Below are 18,370 nucleotides of genomic sequence, written 5' to 3' on the forward strand. Positions count from 1 at the left end.
CTGCAGGATTTGGTTTTTAACGTGACAAAATGTATCAACAAGTTGCACGAGATGGAGTTGTATGGACTTCCAGCGCATGGACATAACAAAGAAGCATCTTGATCATGAGTAGATGAAGAAGATCCTGCTCTTATAATGTTTTCTTTTTTTTTTGTAAACTTGGCAATTTGTACTGTATTTTGACCTTTGATAATGTAATTTTGGATTTTTATTTGAATGTGACAAATTCAAATAAATTTGAATTTTATTCTTTTCCTTCCTGTTGCACCCCAAAATTTGCCCACGTATTTATTTCCTACTAGTTTAAGCTTTGCATTCATGTGCATCTCGCGACTAGGGTATTAACATAGATCATGCATCATTAACCAAATAACAGGGCACTGGGATCAAGGAGGTCGAAAGCCTAAGGCTTCATATTGAGTTTGAGGATTGCATTGTACTTAGGGCATCATTCATGCTAACGCTTGTCACCTGATACGCAAGTTTGATTTGATTTGGTTCATTGCTTGAGTTAGGATCTCTTTGGAGGGAAGTTCATTCAAGTGAGGTTTTGGATTTGTTATAATTCGAGGATTGAATTGAGCCTCATTAAGGTGTGTTGAGATGGAAGATTCATTCATTTTGGTATGCAGAGAGTGCAATCTACAATGTCACAATATTCATTCAAACATTCACCGATGCAAGCTTCATTCATTCTTTGTGTAATTGGTTTACAAAGATATTCGGATTTAAATTGTCATTGGTTAACGAAAATATTTGGATTTAAATTGAAGGTTCATTCAAGATCACATCCCTCATCGCTTCATTCATTCAACTATGGACCAAAAGTTGTTTCAATTGGTATGCATCACTATGTTTCATGACTTATTTGCTTTCAAGAATTAAAGTGCAAGCGGAAGGAATTTTCATGAAGTTTCAAAACCAAAAGAGCTACAAACGGCCATGATCATTCAATACATGTTCATTACAAGAAGATCGAAATACAAACAATTGCGTTATGCTCAAAATTCAAAATCAATTCCATTGTCAACTTCATGATTATTATCCAAATATACCAAGTTATTTCATTAGGAGAAAATACTACAAGAAAGACAATTTAACCCAATTTCAAATGTTCAAAGATCAAAATAAAGATTCTCTAGAAGAGCTCATTCATTACAAATGTCCAAATTCCACATCTAAATTTCAGTGAAAAAAAGGAAACTAGGCGAACACAGTGATGTCCAAGAGGCTTTGACTTTGTCATTGATGTACTTGTTGAAGTTATGAGATTTAGTGGTACTCATGCTTAAAACAGAAACTCTTTCCGCACCAAATTACTCAATATACCAAACCGATACAACTGCATAAGCCAAGGTTCGCAGCACCTGGAAAGTGAATTGACAAATAAACCGAACCGGCTTGTGGACCAAATTCGGATTCAGCAGAAGGTTCGAAGAAGACTCAAAAAACAAAATTCACATAACAAAAAGGAGAGGCATAGCATAACAAAATTCACAAGAGGAAAAAGATCTGTAAGAGAAACGAAACAAACTCACCTTCATCTTTCTCTCTTCTTCATCATCGATTCAAAAAAAAAAAACCAGAAAATCTTTAACACCGATTCGCACACTCTTCAATTCCCTCTCTCTTGATTCAACCTGATAACAAAAATCCTCATCTCTGCTTCATTCAATCTTCATCATCTCAGAACCTTTTTCAATCATCACCAACGCTTCAACAGAAACATTGAACCACTTTCTCATAATCTCAACCTTCATCCATCTTCGTCAATCCTTCAATCAATTCTCCACCTCCTCAATCACGTTTCGATCCATAACATTCATCAGTCGTCGCACGATTCAGTGACCTCCAATGATCACTACCTTCATCAGCTTCAGAGAAACGAAATCAATAAAAAAGGAAACGCGTCGAGGATTCAAGAAGGAGAAGAAGAATAAGTGTGAATTAGAAAACAAGATCAGAATATCAAAAGGTGCGCTTACTTGAATTTCTCATTATCGACAACAATCCTTAACGCACCATCTTCATCTTCACCATAAGCTTCATCATCACTCTTCAACCTCCAAGAATTCGCAACTACGAGCTCCGAGAATCTTCAAGAACTAGCACCGATCCTGTATCATCATCACCAAAACAATGATTCGGAACACAAAGCCCTGCAAATTCATCTTCGACGCAATATTCACTGAGTTATGATCGGAGATTTTCTTCGGCAACGCAACTACTTCGCACCACTGCTCGCGGAAATTTCCGAGAAAAAAATTACTTCGCTCATTGTTGAAGCGGTATAGCGGCAAGCAACAAAAGTTTTGGATTTATTCATCCGGGATTTATCGTGTCCACAGAGATTGGTGAGAAGAACTGCCGTTCGACTATCTCGCGTTCTAAGTTTCATGATTTGGGTGCGGAAAGTAAAAGCAGGAAAAGTAAATAAAAGCAGATAAACAATCTCAATAGCCTAAGAGAAATAGTTATGGAATTGCATTTCGTTCTACCAGTCGAATACTTAAATCTGAAGATCTATCGCTCGACACTCACAATACGCATCAACATCACCGGGCATCACTCGAGATGCCACATCGGTGTCCATGTCTGCAACACCGACGAAAGCTCAACCGTACTATTCACATCGGCGATTTCTCCACCGACACAAACAACACGGAGACATTAGACTCGATACCCACTACGATTGTTAGTCCTGAATCCATGTCTGCAACCCAGAAACTAACAGTTATCATTCCTAATCAAGATCTATGGTGTCCATGTCTGCAACAACACAAATCCAGAGCATTTAAGCAAAAAGATCAAGAACAACAACAATGATGATTTATAAAGCGAATATATAAACGATCCCAAGATCCACAAATATACATACAATAAGAGTAGAAACATACATACAACACCCACCATTGGAATGAAACAAAGGGAAGAGAGAAGATGAATCGGAAAGATCTCACCAGTACAATGAAATCGAGTCAGATCCATGATCAATCCACATGACGTCGCACCCAATGGTGTTTCCTAAGCCTCTAAACTACCAAAAAAGGATCAGAGCTCAACTTGTCAAGAAGAGGTGATAAAAAACCTAAAAAATCTGTTATTAACTATTTATACAAAACTGAGTTTCGCAGTGGGCGCGACGCGCCCTACTTCAGTGCGACGCGCCCTATATAAATTTACCAAACCGCCCTAGAGCGCGAAGCGCCCTAATCCGGCGCGACGCGCCCTAACTTCTGCCAGACTATGTTCTTCAAACTCAAAGAGAGCGCGACGCGCCCTACAGCGCGCGAAGCGCCCTGCACCAGAACAGCAGAATTATTTTCTCTTTGCTCTCGCAGCCGTGTCTTCGACACTTTATTCCTCAAGGCTCTGAAAACGCAAGAATACCTACAAAAATACAACAAAACTATCAAACGGTATAAAAGTATATGAAAATACAAGTATTCGTAAAGTAAACGTAATTACACAAAAACGGGGATTTATTCAAACGGTATTAACAAAAAGCATTGATAAGTGCCACTATTTACATACACAAAATAACTACAATTTGGCACTTAACAACTCTCCCCAACTAGAATCTGTTTGTCCTCAAACAGGGCCAAACACTCAAATCGCAAAAGTAAAAATCCAAAGAATCAAGAATCGACAAGATTTGGAAAAACAAAACAATTGTACGGTTCAAACAAAAACGTACGAACAAAGTAAATACTTACCACTATCCTACAACGACAACATGAAAATGAAACGATTCCTAAGTACAAAAATCATACAAAACATTCTAAACAAAAACAAGCTCAATCACGAATCACGCCTAGCAAAAACTCATCGGTAGATGAAAAACACAGAAAGGTGAGGACTTTGAACACTCATCCAACAATCTTGCAAACAATAGACAAAATTATGCGTTCATCTAAAAATAGTATTGAAAATGCAACGACACGAATCACAAGGGCTTTCAAGGTTGTAATGTGGCTCGGTTAACAAACAAGTGATAAGTCCTAAAGCTAATCGAAACAAAAACTTGCCTAAACCTAAGGGAGTAATTACTTCCACAAAGTTTCAAACAATACAATTTCAATCCAACTTTTCTCTTCATCACAAATTTCACACCAAACACAAAACTTATTAGCACACTCTTATTCAAAACTCTTTTTGTTCTTTTCTTTTTCTAGCTTTTCTCTTTTTTTCTTTCTTTTTCTTTTCTTTCTTTCTCACTTTTTTTTTCTTTTTCTTTTCCTTTTCTCAACCTCACATCAATCACAACATAAAGAGGCAAACACCTTCTCCCCAACTTGAATTCAACCATAACATAAAGCGAATACTCCCTACTTTCTAAGGCAAGGTAAAAATCCAACTAAGCATCATAGTTAAGGTCAAGAAAACAAAGATAATCAAAATCCATCAAAAAGGGTGAACTATGTCTCAAGTTCAAAAACAAAATGGACAATGACAAAAAGGCTCAAAGGGGGTACGAATGGTCACACACTCACAAGGTAAAATGACATTTGGCTTATGGTAGTTGTGCTCAAAATCAAACAAGTGCCTTGATCACTTTCGTGCATTCACAAAAACAATACAAACGAAAGATTAAACATAATAATATCCAGTTAAAACAAGAAATGTCGGTCTCTCGCATATATATACAATGGAAAGCCACCTCACATTTATGGTAAAAAGGGAAAAACTAATTGTGATTCAAGTCATGAGCAAGTTATGCAAAAAGAATGAGTAATATGAAATTTGTACAAATGAAAAGTCTCAAAAACATGCTATGCTATAGAAAGCGATAAACGAGTACCTTGCAACGTACAAATTCGATCAATCATTACCGCACAACCGGCTTGTTGAATCAATCAAAATCGAAGAATTACCAAATGCGACTCCAAGTAATCGGGCCAAAATTTGAGTCTAAACACAAACAAAAGAATTAAAAATAAATCGATAAAATACTATACTATAAAGCCTTGGTGTAAGTGGGAAAAAGGCGAGCCGAGTGACCCATTAAAAAGAGGTCACTGGCCAAAAGCAACCCAGCGCGCGACGCACCCAAGAGCGCGCGACGCGCGCTACACCAGAAAAACCAGACCAGTCTAAAAAGACAGATTTTCCAGTGAGCCACCACTTAACACCTACACAACTCAATTACAGAAAAACAGAAAAATAAAACCGTTAGGGTGCCTCCCAACAAGCGCTCGTTTAACGTCGTTAGCTCGACGCCTTTATTGTTTCGCGAATGGTAAGAAACTTCCTCGCGGTACGCCAATGCTTTCGCCTCAAACGCAACCTAAAGAAAATGACCTGCCCAAACACTTAATCAAAACTATACGAAACTTAAAACATAAAACCATCGCAATGCGATTAATCTCAACCAATCCCCGGCAACGGCGCCATTTTGTTGAAGCGGTATAGCGGCAAGCAACAAAAGTTTTGGATTTATTCATCCGGGATTTATCGTGTCCACAGAGATTGGTGAGAAGAACTGCCGTTCGACTATCTCGCGTTCTAAGTTTCATGATTTGGGTGCGGAAAGTAAAAGCAGGAAAAGTAAATAAAAGCAGATAAACAATCTCAATAGCCTAAGAGAAATAGTTATGGAATTGCATTTCGTTCTACCAGTCGAATACTTAAATCTGAAGATCTATCGCTCGACACTCACAATACGCATCAACATCACCGGGCATCACTCGAGATGCCACATCGGTGTCCATGTCTGCAACACCGACGAAAGCTCAACCGTACTATTCACATCGGCGATTTCTCCACCGACACAAACAACACGGAGACATTAGACTCGATACCCACTACGATTGTTAGTCCTGAATCCATGTCTGCAACCCAGAAACTAACAGTTATCATTCCTAATCAAGATCTATGGTGTCCATGTCTGCAACAACACAAATCCAGAGCATTTAAGCAAAAAGATCAAGAACAACAACAATGATGATTTATAAAGCGAATATATAAACGATCCCAAGATCCACAAATATACATACAATAAGAGTAGAAACATACATACAACACCCACCATTGGAATGAAACAAAGGGAAGAGAGAAGATGAATCGGAAAGATCTCACCAGTACAATGAAATCGAGTCAGATCCATGATCAATCCACATGACGTCGCACCCAATGGTGTTTCCTAAGCCTCTAAACTACCAAAAAAGGACCAGAGCTCAACTTGTCAAGAAGAGGTGATAAAAAACCTAAAAAATCTGTTATTAACTATTTATACAAAACTGAGTTTCGCAGTGGGCGCGACGCGCCCTACTTCAGTGTGACGCGCCCTATATAAATTTACCAAACCGCCCTAGAGCGCGAAGCGCCCTAATCCGGCGCGACGCGCCCTAACTTCTGCCAGACTATGTTCTTCAAACTCAAAGAGGACGCGACGCGCCCTACAGCGCGCGAAGCGCCCTGCACCAGAACAGCAGAATTATTTTCTCTTTGCTCTCGCAGCCGTGTCTTCGACACTTTATTCCTCAAGGCTCTGAAAACGCAAGAATACCTACAAAAATACAACAAAACTATCAAACGGTATAAAAGTATATGAAAATACAAGTATTCGTAAAGTAAACGTAATTACACAAAAACGGGGATTTATTCAAACGGTATTAACAAAAAGCATTGATAAGTGCCACTATTTACATACACAAAATAACTACAATTTGGCACTTAACACTCATCCGCATCTGCGATCAACAACTTTGCCAATCGCAACATCAAAACGAGGAAGATCGAGAGAGAGAGTCCAGATGGGAGACGATGAGGGAGAAAGGTCGGAGTCCTTCTCTTGGTTCGCGGCGGCTTTTGATTGGAGATGATGGAGGTTTGTTGCCGGAGAAGGAAGCGCGGCCGTCGAAGTTCACGTCGAAGAAGATTCATTCAGATAAGCCCAAAGGTCACAATACATTTAACCTAATCCCCTTTCAATTTTTTCATGTTTGTTTTTAACTAGAATTAATTGATATTAGATATTAGCATTGATTGAAATCTGTTGGTTAAACGGAGATTAACTGGGAAATAAGTGTGATTAATGGAAATCGATCATAAAAAATCTGAGTGGTTTGTTAGTGGATCATAGAGATTCTCTTGGGCCAGAGAAAATGTTAGCGGCACCTCCCAGTACTGGGCCCATTGCGCCTTCAGTAAAAACACATCTCATTGCAAATTGTTGATGCACCCCCTGCTTGCTTTAAATTCTCTTTTATTTCAAATTTAGTTCTCTCATAACTTTTAATTCATAAATCAGTTTTGGTTGAAATAAAAATCAATAAAAATATGTTTTAGATACTTCTATGCGTGTAAATAATTGTAGTATTTTTTTATAGATTTTCAGACTTTAGTTTACTATTTTTAATAAATCATTTTCTTTGGTATGTTCATGTTTCTTTTGGTTTTGATAGATTTTGCAAATTAATTTTGTTTAATACCTTAGGATCAAAGTTTAATCACCAATTTTTGTATGGATACTGTAGACTAATCCATGATATTGTGTGTAAAAAATGAAAGTCTAATTCTATGTTTTGGTTAGGTTTCCATTAGGTTTTCCATACCCGATTTATGTGCGTTCCTAAGCGGATAACCATGTGAATTTGACCTATAATTTGTTTTGCATTTATGCAATTGACTTAGTTTCTTTTTGTACATATAATTAGGGATGTTTAGAGGTCCTAGGACCTGGATTTGAATTTTTCAAGTCATGTTTTCTTATTTTACTCGATTTTTCTTTCTCGCATGTAAATAACTTGCTTTTGGCTAACGATTGTATCAAAACTTGTCCAAATGACCTATAATTTTGTATGAGACTTTGTGACTTGATTCCATGATTGTTTAGAAACCTATTAGAGGTTGTTAGCTACTGACTTCCATCATTTGATTGCATTCTTCTAACTTCATTCGCCATTTGAACTTACTAACTAGTTTTGACCTAGTTTTGTCTAGTTTTTGTTAGAACCTTGTTTGTGTTGAGTTAATTGACTAACATGAATTGGTATGAGGTCTTGGACCTATAAATGAGCTAATAGCTACTGAATTTAAGCTTTGTTAATGTTTTCATTTGCTTTTCGTTTCGGTTAATTGATGTTAGTTCGCTAATTGTTAAGTAACGATTCATGCGATACTTTGGTAACTTCTTGTGAATATTTTTGTGTGAGGCCATGATGCTTTTGTGTTTGATTTAGGATACTTAATTCCTTGGTTTGCTACTGCCATAGAGCTTTTACCTCTCATTTTCATGCTTTGCCTCTTCTTTCATGCTTTGATTGTTGTTAGTTTAAGAGGCGACGATTGTTTGTTCTTCCTCCACCTTTTGTGGATTATTTTCTCTTGGGATTCATTATGTGTAGTCTCTCTTAGGAGTAGACTTGGATAGGGACTTCATTAAGTCACCTACCTTTCTTGTTGCTTTTTCTTATCTCTTACTATATGCTTACCATGTTCCCTTAGGGTGGTGACTTCAATCTTCATTAAGATTAGTCACATAGAACAACTTAGGTTGTAGTCTATGCATGATAACATAGGTAGAGATCCCTTATCCTTGACCTTAGGGCCACTTGTAGAATAGAATAACTTAGATTAGAGAATAGGTTAGTTCCCCTTTGTTCATTCTTTTCTTTTTCAACATTAAAACACTAATAAATAAAGAGGCGAATCACATTAAGAAAGTGATAGAGAAATGAGTGGGATTCATTCCCTAATCTGTTTCTCAATCACTTAGTGGCATAAAAATGAGTGGGATTCATTCCCTAATCTGTTTCTCGGTCACTATTTAATGGGAGAGAAATGAGTGGGATTCATTCCCTAATCTGTTTCTCAAACATTAATTAATGGAATAGAAATGAGTGGGATTCATTCCCTAATCTGTTTCTTGAACATTATATAATGGGATAGAAGTGAGTGGGATTCATTCCCTAATCTGCTTCTCGATCATTATACATTTTTATGTGATTCTAATCGCAAAGTAAATTCCCTTAAAAAATACCCAACCAAAAACATTTAAAACACTTAATAAAGGCTCGAATTAAAACAAAGTGACGAAGTGGTGCGAAACCTTGTATTGGGTTTTGTTCATCATGTAGTTACATAAAAAACACAAACCCAAGTTCATTCTTTTGCCTTGTTAGGCGCTTAAGAACAAGTTAAGTCCTTTCCAAAACTAGGCGTATAAGTCTCCAAAGGTCGAGCATCGTGGATTGTGACCTTAACCGCTGTTCAACTAAAAAACACAAAACAAATGGAAACTATGGAGCCGAACTACGGTCGCTCTGATTCCTTGTAAGGGATACGTAGGCATTGGGTCGCGGGGCCTAAGCGAGCACACTTGTAAATAATTCCTTCTTTTCCCCGTATTTCTTTTGCATTCATTCGCATTTAGGTTTTAGACATTAGACACCCTTTAGATAGAAACAAACATAGGTGGATACCATCGAGTACGATGGGCGTGAGGGGTGCTAACACCTTCCCCTCGCGTAACCGACTCCCGTGCCCTATTCTCTGGTCGAAAGACCTTGTTCTTGTTCTGAGTTAGGTTTCCTGGTATTCCTTTCCCTTATGGGATAAATATATTAGTGGCGACTCTGATCCATTTTTCGCGGTAGCGACAGCTGGCGACTCTGCTGGGGACGTTGCTAGACCTGTGCTGGTCCGTTCTTAGCGAGTCGATCTTAGCCTTTGTTTGTTTGTTTATTGGGTGTTTCTTTGTTTGTTTGCTTATATGTTTACATGTTGTATATATGCTTGCGCATCATGTTTATTTTCCGCTTGCATATCATGCATCTGGACTATATTATGGGTCCCCGTGGGGACCACATATTTTTCTGCTTTGTTTTGCAGGTTGGGTGGGATGTTCTATGAGGTAAAAGGCCCAATACCCAGGCCAGAGTTGACACATAGGATACCTAGGATAGAGTGGATAGTCATGACGCCAACAGAATGTCAGGTTCTGTTGATTGCGATCATGAGACCCACGACCAGTTGAGATTCAAATGAGATACCATTGTTGGCATGTATTTGCAACAATGATGGTGTTTCAGGAGAATTGATAATGCTGGAGACCTTTGACCTACCTTGACCTAGATTCACCTGTGAGTGGGGTGGGATATACATGACAGGTACCGTTGGTGACTATTCTTTTCTGTTGGTGACTATTGGTTCTCCTGGTATTCAAAAAGGTGTCGGACCTTTGATCTCATGACATCTGACCTATATCAGTTATTCAAAGGATTGTATAGTGGTTACTCTGATTATATGGACCTTGATCCCATGCTTTTGCATTGCATAACATCATTACTTTATCCTTTTCATTTGTGGGGGATTCTAAAGTCTATTTCCAAAAAAAAAGAGGAAACGCAAAAAAATAGAAAAACAGAAAAGATGGAAAAGAAAAAAAAAAGAAGAGATATTATATACACAAAAAAAAAGAATAAAAGAAAAAACAAAAGTTGATGAAAGGACTTTAGGATCCCTTAGAAATGAAACATGCATTCATACTATCATGCATTTCATTGTTCTCTCAGAAGCTTATGAGGGCCCTTTCCATTCAAATTCTGACTTCAACAACAAATTGACTTCTCACCGCTACGTGCTCATAAGTTAATGATAGAACAACTCCATGAGGACTTAAATGAGATGAGGACAGAAATGGGGATTAACATGAATCAGTGTATGGAGGTTATGCAAGCCTTTTCTCTTAGACAAGAAGAGTTGAGAGAGATTATTCAAAGGCTAGATGCAAATGTTAATCTCACTCATGAGATTGTCTTGTGAATCAAAATTGTTTGAAATAATGTTGATATTCCTATTCTTGGTAAGGAGAGTTCACATCATTGAAGTCTTCAAGTTTCCGAGTATTGAAAATAACAAAAAGACTCCACCTCTTGAAGACAAGGTTGAAAGCCATAGAAGATTGTGACTCCATTGATATAGACATCGTTGGATTGTGCCTAGTGCTTGATGTCAATAGCTGCAAAGGTCATTTATTTTCTCTCTGGATAGTTTGGACATGCAAGCAAAAGTGGTATTCATCTCTTGTACATATGTGGAAGATGCTTGGGGCTCCCGACCGAGGGATAAGCAAGACATATTCTTATCTTGAGCTTTGCACCATTTGCATTGCTCGAATCCTTTAAAGCATTACAAATTCTTGTGTGACTTCATCAGAATCTTTTTCCATGTGATAATCAAGAGTGTTCTGCAGAAGCATTTCTCATTCTCAAGCTAGTGTTTCATATCCTGGGTCATCTCTTCTTGAAATTTTCTTCTCCAAAGCCTTTGCTTGTCAACAAAGACAGAAATAGTATGGGACATGAACCGATGTAATTTTAGTGCCTTGTGTCCAAGTTGCTTCCCTGCTTGTTGGAATCTCAGTTGGTCAAGATTTGTGTTGTGGGTTTTCCTTACCGCATATTGCTCTCTTGAGTTTGATGACTATACAAAGTTCTTCCATTTATAATGGTGATTACTATTCTAGCATCTATATTTGGGGCTCCCGACCGAGGGATAAGCAAGACATTGTCTATCTTGAGTATTGCATCATTTGCATTGCTCGAATCCCTAAAGTAAGGCAAAAAAAAAAAGCACCACTCTTGTACGCCTTTGTTGGAATATCCTTCTGGGAAATAATCTAAAGCGCATGGAAGGAACATATGATAATGCTAAGTGGCTACCATGCTGGGGGCACCTAGCCATTCAACTGAAGGGGGTAAGACATTCAAAGGAAAAATTCAAGTCCTCGTTAATTTCAGAACAACCACATCCGCTCTGAGAGGTTTTATGCACAAGTTGAAGTCTCAATGGGGTATCTATACTGAAGAAAGCATTCAAGAGCAAGAAGTCCATACGGAGTCAAGTCTCCTCAACAATGGCATTCATTTAAGATCTTTATTGCATTCTCATTCCTAACATTTTGTTGTTTGTTTAAGCATTGCTAATATGTAAAAATTTGTTAATTTTTGAATGAAAACCATAATACATTGTTTATGTTTGTCTTGAAGTAATTCATTCGTTTTCACTCATAAAATAGTTTTGGCATTACGATACCAACTTTATCAATCACTTGCTTAGGCAAAGAGCGGAGGGAGAATGATGATGATATAAAAATGCAAAATATCCAATTGTGTGCTTTTGAATAAAACCCTGCTGAGGATGTACAGGCATTATTTCAAATCCCTAAACACCGGAGATATAAGGGAGATAGACCCTCGTCAACCCCTTTGAGCCTTGAAGTAGGAGTTTCTTTTCTGTTCAGAAAAACCCTTAATTTTAACCCTGGGGCAGGGTAGTGTTCATTTAACTTGATCAAGTGTTCAAAACTCATAAAGGATATGCATCCAAGGATACAACAATAGTTATCCTTCAAAAGGTTGAGGAATGTCAAAACCGCAATGGTTATCCTTCACCTACCAAGAGGACAAAAGATGACGATACCGCAATGGTAATTCTTCATCAATCAAAGGTGTGAGGCAGTCACAATCATCTCCCACAAATTAAATACAATGCGAGGTCACACGACTTGTTCGAAAAAAAAGAGAAAAAAAATGGCAAAAAAAAATGAAAAGAAAAGAAAAAAAGGATGAAAGAAAAATATAGCCATAAAAAGAAAAAATAATGGTGAAAATAAAGCAAAAACAAGGTCGTGTGACAATGAATCAGAATAATAAAAGGGGAGCGACTGCCATGTCCAAAAAACCTTATTGATTCCTCAACCATCTTAAAATTCCTGGTGAGGGATGAACACTCATATTGAGTTAATTGAACTTAGGAGTGGAGAACATCACGAAGGGGGTGGGCACCAAATAATTTTGAGCCTTAAAAATCCTTTGTTTCTGAAAACCGTGAACCTGGCCAAGTTACAACCCTTAAAAGTCCTAATTGAAGTAGGGTTTATTTTGAAAACACACTCCGAAAAGATAGCGTTTAGCTGACTCCCAATGAAGCGTAACATGTGTCCATGTTGGTATTGTATGCCCGCTTTGCATTTCATTCACAAGAGGCGGCCACCTCATTGCATAAAAAGTTTTAAACTTCAAGACTAGCATAGGCTTTGCATTATAATTGTCATTCTTATAATTAACATTCTTTTGCATACAAAACATTTGCTTAAACATCCAGGAAGTTTCTATGATGAGAATCCATGAAGAACTTGAACATGTCAAAGTAAAAGAAACTTGAGAACTCCGTAGAGTAAAAAATAAATCACTTCGGAGACTGATATCAAGGGGCATGTTGCCTGAAGACTCCATTGAGCATAATCAGTTGATACCTTCTTTGATTGACTACCCTGAAGGGAGAAATATGAATACTCGGTGGAGTAGATGCATTTTGATTAAGTACCCTGAGGGGAAGAGTTTGAAGACTCCATTGAGCGTGATAAAGTTGCTTCCATAATTTGGTTGACTTCAAAGGAAGTAGACTTGAGGATCATGATAAGATGTACGTAATCAGGGGAAGTCACGACGAGGAATCTCTCTCGTGAGTTCAGCTAATCTGGGGCAATCAAATCGAGGTTTGACATCTCAAAATCCGACCAATCAGGATCAATCAAGTCGAGGAATCTCTCTCTTGATTTCAACCAATATGAAGTAGTGATGTCGAGGCGTCTCTCTCAAAATTCAACCAATCAAGTCGAGGAATCTCTCTCTTGATTTCAATCAATCTAAAGCAGTGATGTCGAAACATCTCTCTCAGAATTCAGTCAATCTGGGGCAATTACGTCGAGATTCGAAAAATCTCTTCAAGGATATGTTGATCAAGAGAAAGAATATTTCAAATAATTGAATATGCTGGGGCAGAATTTTCTCAAGTAATGGTGGTGTAAGGATCCTTTCGAGGCAAATGTCTTCGTCAAATTAGATATCTTCACAAGTCAGGCGGCCTAGGGCATACTCCTTTGGTTTGTATTGAAGAAACCATTATTCACCTGTAAGGTGCGATTGTGCATCACATAATGGAAGAGTATCATAATGCTTTTCCCCAGCAAGTTACTCTCTCCCCAAGCATAGGAGTTTATTTCTCCTAAGAGTTGATTCCATTCCTCAAGCATAGGAGTTTATTTCTCCTGGAAAAGTCACTCCCCGAGCATAGGAGTTTATTTCTCCTGAGAATTCATTCTCTCCCCAATTATAGGAGTTTATTTCTCCTTAGAGTTGTTCCACTCATCCCATAAAGAGTTCCTCATCAAGGTTTCTCATCCCTAATATGGTAAATTGAGGGAATCTCCTCAAAGCTAAAAATTCTCCAAGCTATGGCACATGGTGAGAAGTCAGAAAGTATTCTTCAAGTCAACAAAGACGCATGTCTTGCAAGTTAAAGTCCAATGTCTATTGGCACCCCCACGGAGTTCATAACACTAAGGGGATTCTCCCTGGTGTTTACCTCTCCCGAGGTCAGAGACGAAGTTCAATCGACAATTCAGTGGAATATTCTCTAAAGGGCCCTCATTATCTCTGCATATAGTAATCATTGCATTCACATTGCATCTACAAGAATGCGTAGCATTTCCATGAATATGGAGCATTACGCCATGAAAAAAATCAAACACGCACAAGCCAAGTTTGTACGTGCTCCAAAGGCACAAGGTAATATATCCCCAGAAGAGGTCTCACTTTCTCGCTCTAGTGTGGATTGGATACGGAGTCTTTCTTCATCAAGATCATTGTTTCCATGGTTATTTCCCGTTTGCTGAGCTCGATCGTTTGGATAAACCATACTTTGTGTGTGGCAATTCAAGTGATTGTCACTCTTGTAGAATTACACCCCGCCTTTTGGCCTGAGGGAACCATGTAGTTCTTCTGTTCCATAAGTAACGATACCTCTTGCAAAGTCCAGTGGTTACTGGCATCATCTAATAGAGTCTGGTCGTCACCAGTTTTCTCTTTGTACTTACTTTTGTGAGTCCCCTTAATGCCTTTCGCATAAGGGATACCTCTTACTTCTTGCAAGTTCGTCTTGGTTATTTTCCCGTATGCTGCGTGCAGATTAGAGTGCGAATGAGGGTGGGCATTCAACCCATCTCATTTTTCAATCATTTGAAATCCATACTATGTGTGTGGCAATTCGAATAAATGCCACTCTTGAAGATTACACCCCGCCTTTGGCCTGAGGGATCCATGTAATTCTTATGCTTCGCAAGCATCAATATCTTCCTGAAAGCCCAGTGTTTACTGGCATCACCTGATTGATTCTAGTTGTCACTAGCCTTTCTTTCAGTCAAGCCCAATGGTTATTGGCATCGCCTTCAAAGCCTAATGTTTATTGGCCTCGCCTTCAAAATTCAGTGTTCATAAACATCCCCAATAGAGTCTAGTCGTTACTAGTCTTCTTCAATAAAGTCCAATGATTATTGGCATACCTTTTCAGATCTCGAGTCACCCTTCGGCTGTGTCTCTTTTTGAAGTCTAACCGAGGTTAGCAAACTAGGATCGGTTTCCCCTTCGGCTGGTTACATCCTTTATCGAGTCACCCTTCGGCTGTGTCTCTTTTTGAAGTCTAACTGAGGTTAGCAAACTAGGATCGGATTCCCCTTCGGCTGGTTTCATCCTTTATCGAGTCACCCTTCGGCTGTGTCTCTTTTTGAAGTCTAACTGAGGTTAGCAAACAAGGATCGGTTTCCCCTTCGGCTGGTTACATCCTTTATCGAGTCACCCTTCGGTTGTGTCTCTTTTTGAAGTCTAACTGAGGTTAGCAAACTAGGATCGGATTCCCCTTCGGCTGGTTTCATCCTTTATCGAGTCACCCTTCGGCTGTGTCTCTTTTTGAAGTCTAACTGAGGTTAGCAACCTGTGTAAGGTCCACCTTCGGCTGGTATCCTTTGATAACATTCAACACTCTTTGATTTACCGCAGAATGCAAATTTTGATGGTACTTTCAGGGTATTCAATCCACTTACACCTCTCATGTTTCGAACTTGTGTCGTTCATACATTCAGGTTCAAGAAGATTGAATAGGGGCAGCTGTTGCACCCCAAAATTTGTCCACGTATTTATTTCCTACTGGTTTAAGCTTTGCATTCATGTGCATCTCGCGACTAGGGTATTAACATAGATCATGCATCATTAACCAAATAACAGGGCACTGGGATCAAGGAGGTCGAAAGCCTAAGGCTTCATATTGAGTTTGAGGATTGCATTGTACTTAGGGCATCATTCATGCTAACGCTTGTCACCTGATACGCAAGTTTGATTTGATTTGGTTCATTGCTTGAGTTAGGATCTCTTTGGAGGGAAGTTCATTCAAGTGAGGTTTTGGATTTGTTATAATTCGAGGATTGAATTGAGCCTCATTAAGGTGTGTTGAGATGGAAGATTCATTCATTTTGGTATGCAGAGAGTGCAATCTACAATGTCACAATATTCATTCAAACATTCACCGATGCAAGCTTCATTCATTCTTTGTGTAATTGGTTTACAAAGATATTCGGATTTAAATTGTCATTGGTTAACGAAAATATTTGGATTTAAATTGAAGGTTCATTCAAGATCACATCCCTCATCGCTTCATTCATTCAACTATGGACCAAAAGTTGTTTCAATTGGTATGCATCACTATGTTTCATGACTTATTTGCTTTCAAGAATTGAAGTGCAAGCGGAAGGAATTTTCATGAAGTTTCAAAACCAAAAGAGCTACAAACGGCCATGATCATTCAATACATGTTCATTACAAGAAGATCGAAATACAAACAATTGCGTTATGCTCAAAATTCAAAATCAATTCCATTGTCAACTTCATGATTATTATCCAAATATACCAAGTTATTTCATTAGGAGAAAATACTACAAGAAAGACAATTTAACCCAATTTCAAATGTTCAAAGATCAAAATAAAGATTCTCTAGAAGAGCTCATTCATTACAAATGTCCAAATTCCACATCTAAATTTCAGTGAAAAAAAGGAAGCTAGGCGAACACAGTGATGTCCAAGAGGCTTTGACTTTGTCATTGATGTACTTGTTGAAGTTATGAGATTTAGTGGTACTCATGCTTAAAACAGAAACTCTTTCCGCACCAAATTACTCAATATACCAAACCGATACAACTGCATAAGCCAAGGTTCGCAGCACCTGGAAAGTGAATTGACAAATAAACCGAACCGGCTTGTGGACCAAATTCGGATTCAGCAGAAGGTTCGAAGAAGACTCAAAAAACAAAATTCACATAACAAAAAGGAGAGGCATAGCATAACAAAATTCACAAGAGGAAAAAGATCTGTAAGAGAAACGAAACAAACTCACCTTCATCTTTCTCTCTTCTTCATCATCGATTCAAAAAAAAAAACCAGAAAATCTTTAACACCGATTCGCACACTCTTCAATTCCCTCTCTCTTGATTCAACCTGATAACAAAAATCCTCATCTCTGCTTCATTCAATCTTCATCATCTCAGAACCTTTTTCAATCATCACCAACGCTTCAACAGAAACATTGAACCACTTTCTCATAATCTCAACCTTCATCCATCTTCGTCAATCCTTCAATCAATTCTCCACCTCCTCAATCACGTTTCGATCCATAACATTCATCAGTCGTCGCACGATTCAGTGACCTCCAATGATCACTACCTTCATCAGCTTCAGAGAAACGAAATCAATAAAAAAGGAAACACGTCGAGGATTCAAGAAGGAGAAGAAGAATAAGTGTGAATTAGAAAACAAGATCAGAATATCAAAAGGTGCGCTTACTTGAATTTCTCATTATCGACAATAATCCTTAACGCACCATCTTCATCTTCACCATAAGCTTCATCATCACTCTTCAACCTCCAAGAATTCGCAACTACGAGCTCCGAGAATCTTCAAGAACTAGCACCGATCCTGTATCATCATCACCAAAACAATGATTCGGAACACAAAGCCCTGCAAATTCATCTTCGACGCAATATTCACTGAGTTATGATCGGAGATTTTCTTCGGCAACGCAACTACTTCGCACCACTGCTCGCGGAAATTTCCGAGAAAAAAATTACTTCGCTCATCCGCATCTGCGATCAACAACTTCGCCAATCGCAACATCAAAACGAGGAAGATCGAGAGAGAGAGTCCAGATGGGAGACGATGAGGGAGAAAGGTCGGAGTCCTTCTCTTGGTTCGCGGCGGCTTTTGATTGGAGATGATGGAGGTTTGTTGCCGGAGAAGGAAGCGCGGCCGTCGAAGTTCACGTCGAAGAAGATTCATTCAGATAAGCCCAAAGGTCACAATACATTTAACCTAATCCCCTTTCAATTTTTTCATGTTTGTTTTTAACTAGAATTAATTGATATTAGATATTAGCATTGATTGAAATCTGTTGGTTAAACGGAGATTAACTGGGAAATAAGTGTGATTAATGGAAATCGATCATACAAAATCTGAGTGGTTTGTTAGTGGATCATAGAGAT

Source organism: Vicia villosa, linkage group LG1 (genome assembly GCF_029867415.1).
Source record: "Vicia villosa cultivar HV-30 ecotype Madison, WI linkage group LG1, Vvil1.0, whole genome shotgun sequence".
Taxonomy (NCBI): Eukaryota; Viridiplantae; Streptophyta; class Magnoliopsida; order Fabales; family Fabaceae; genus Vicia; species Vicia villosa.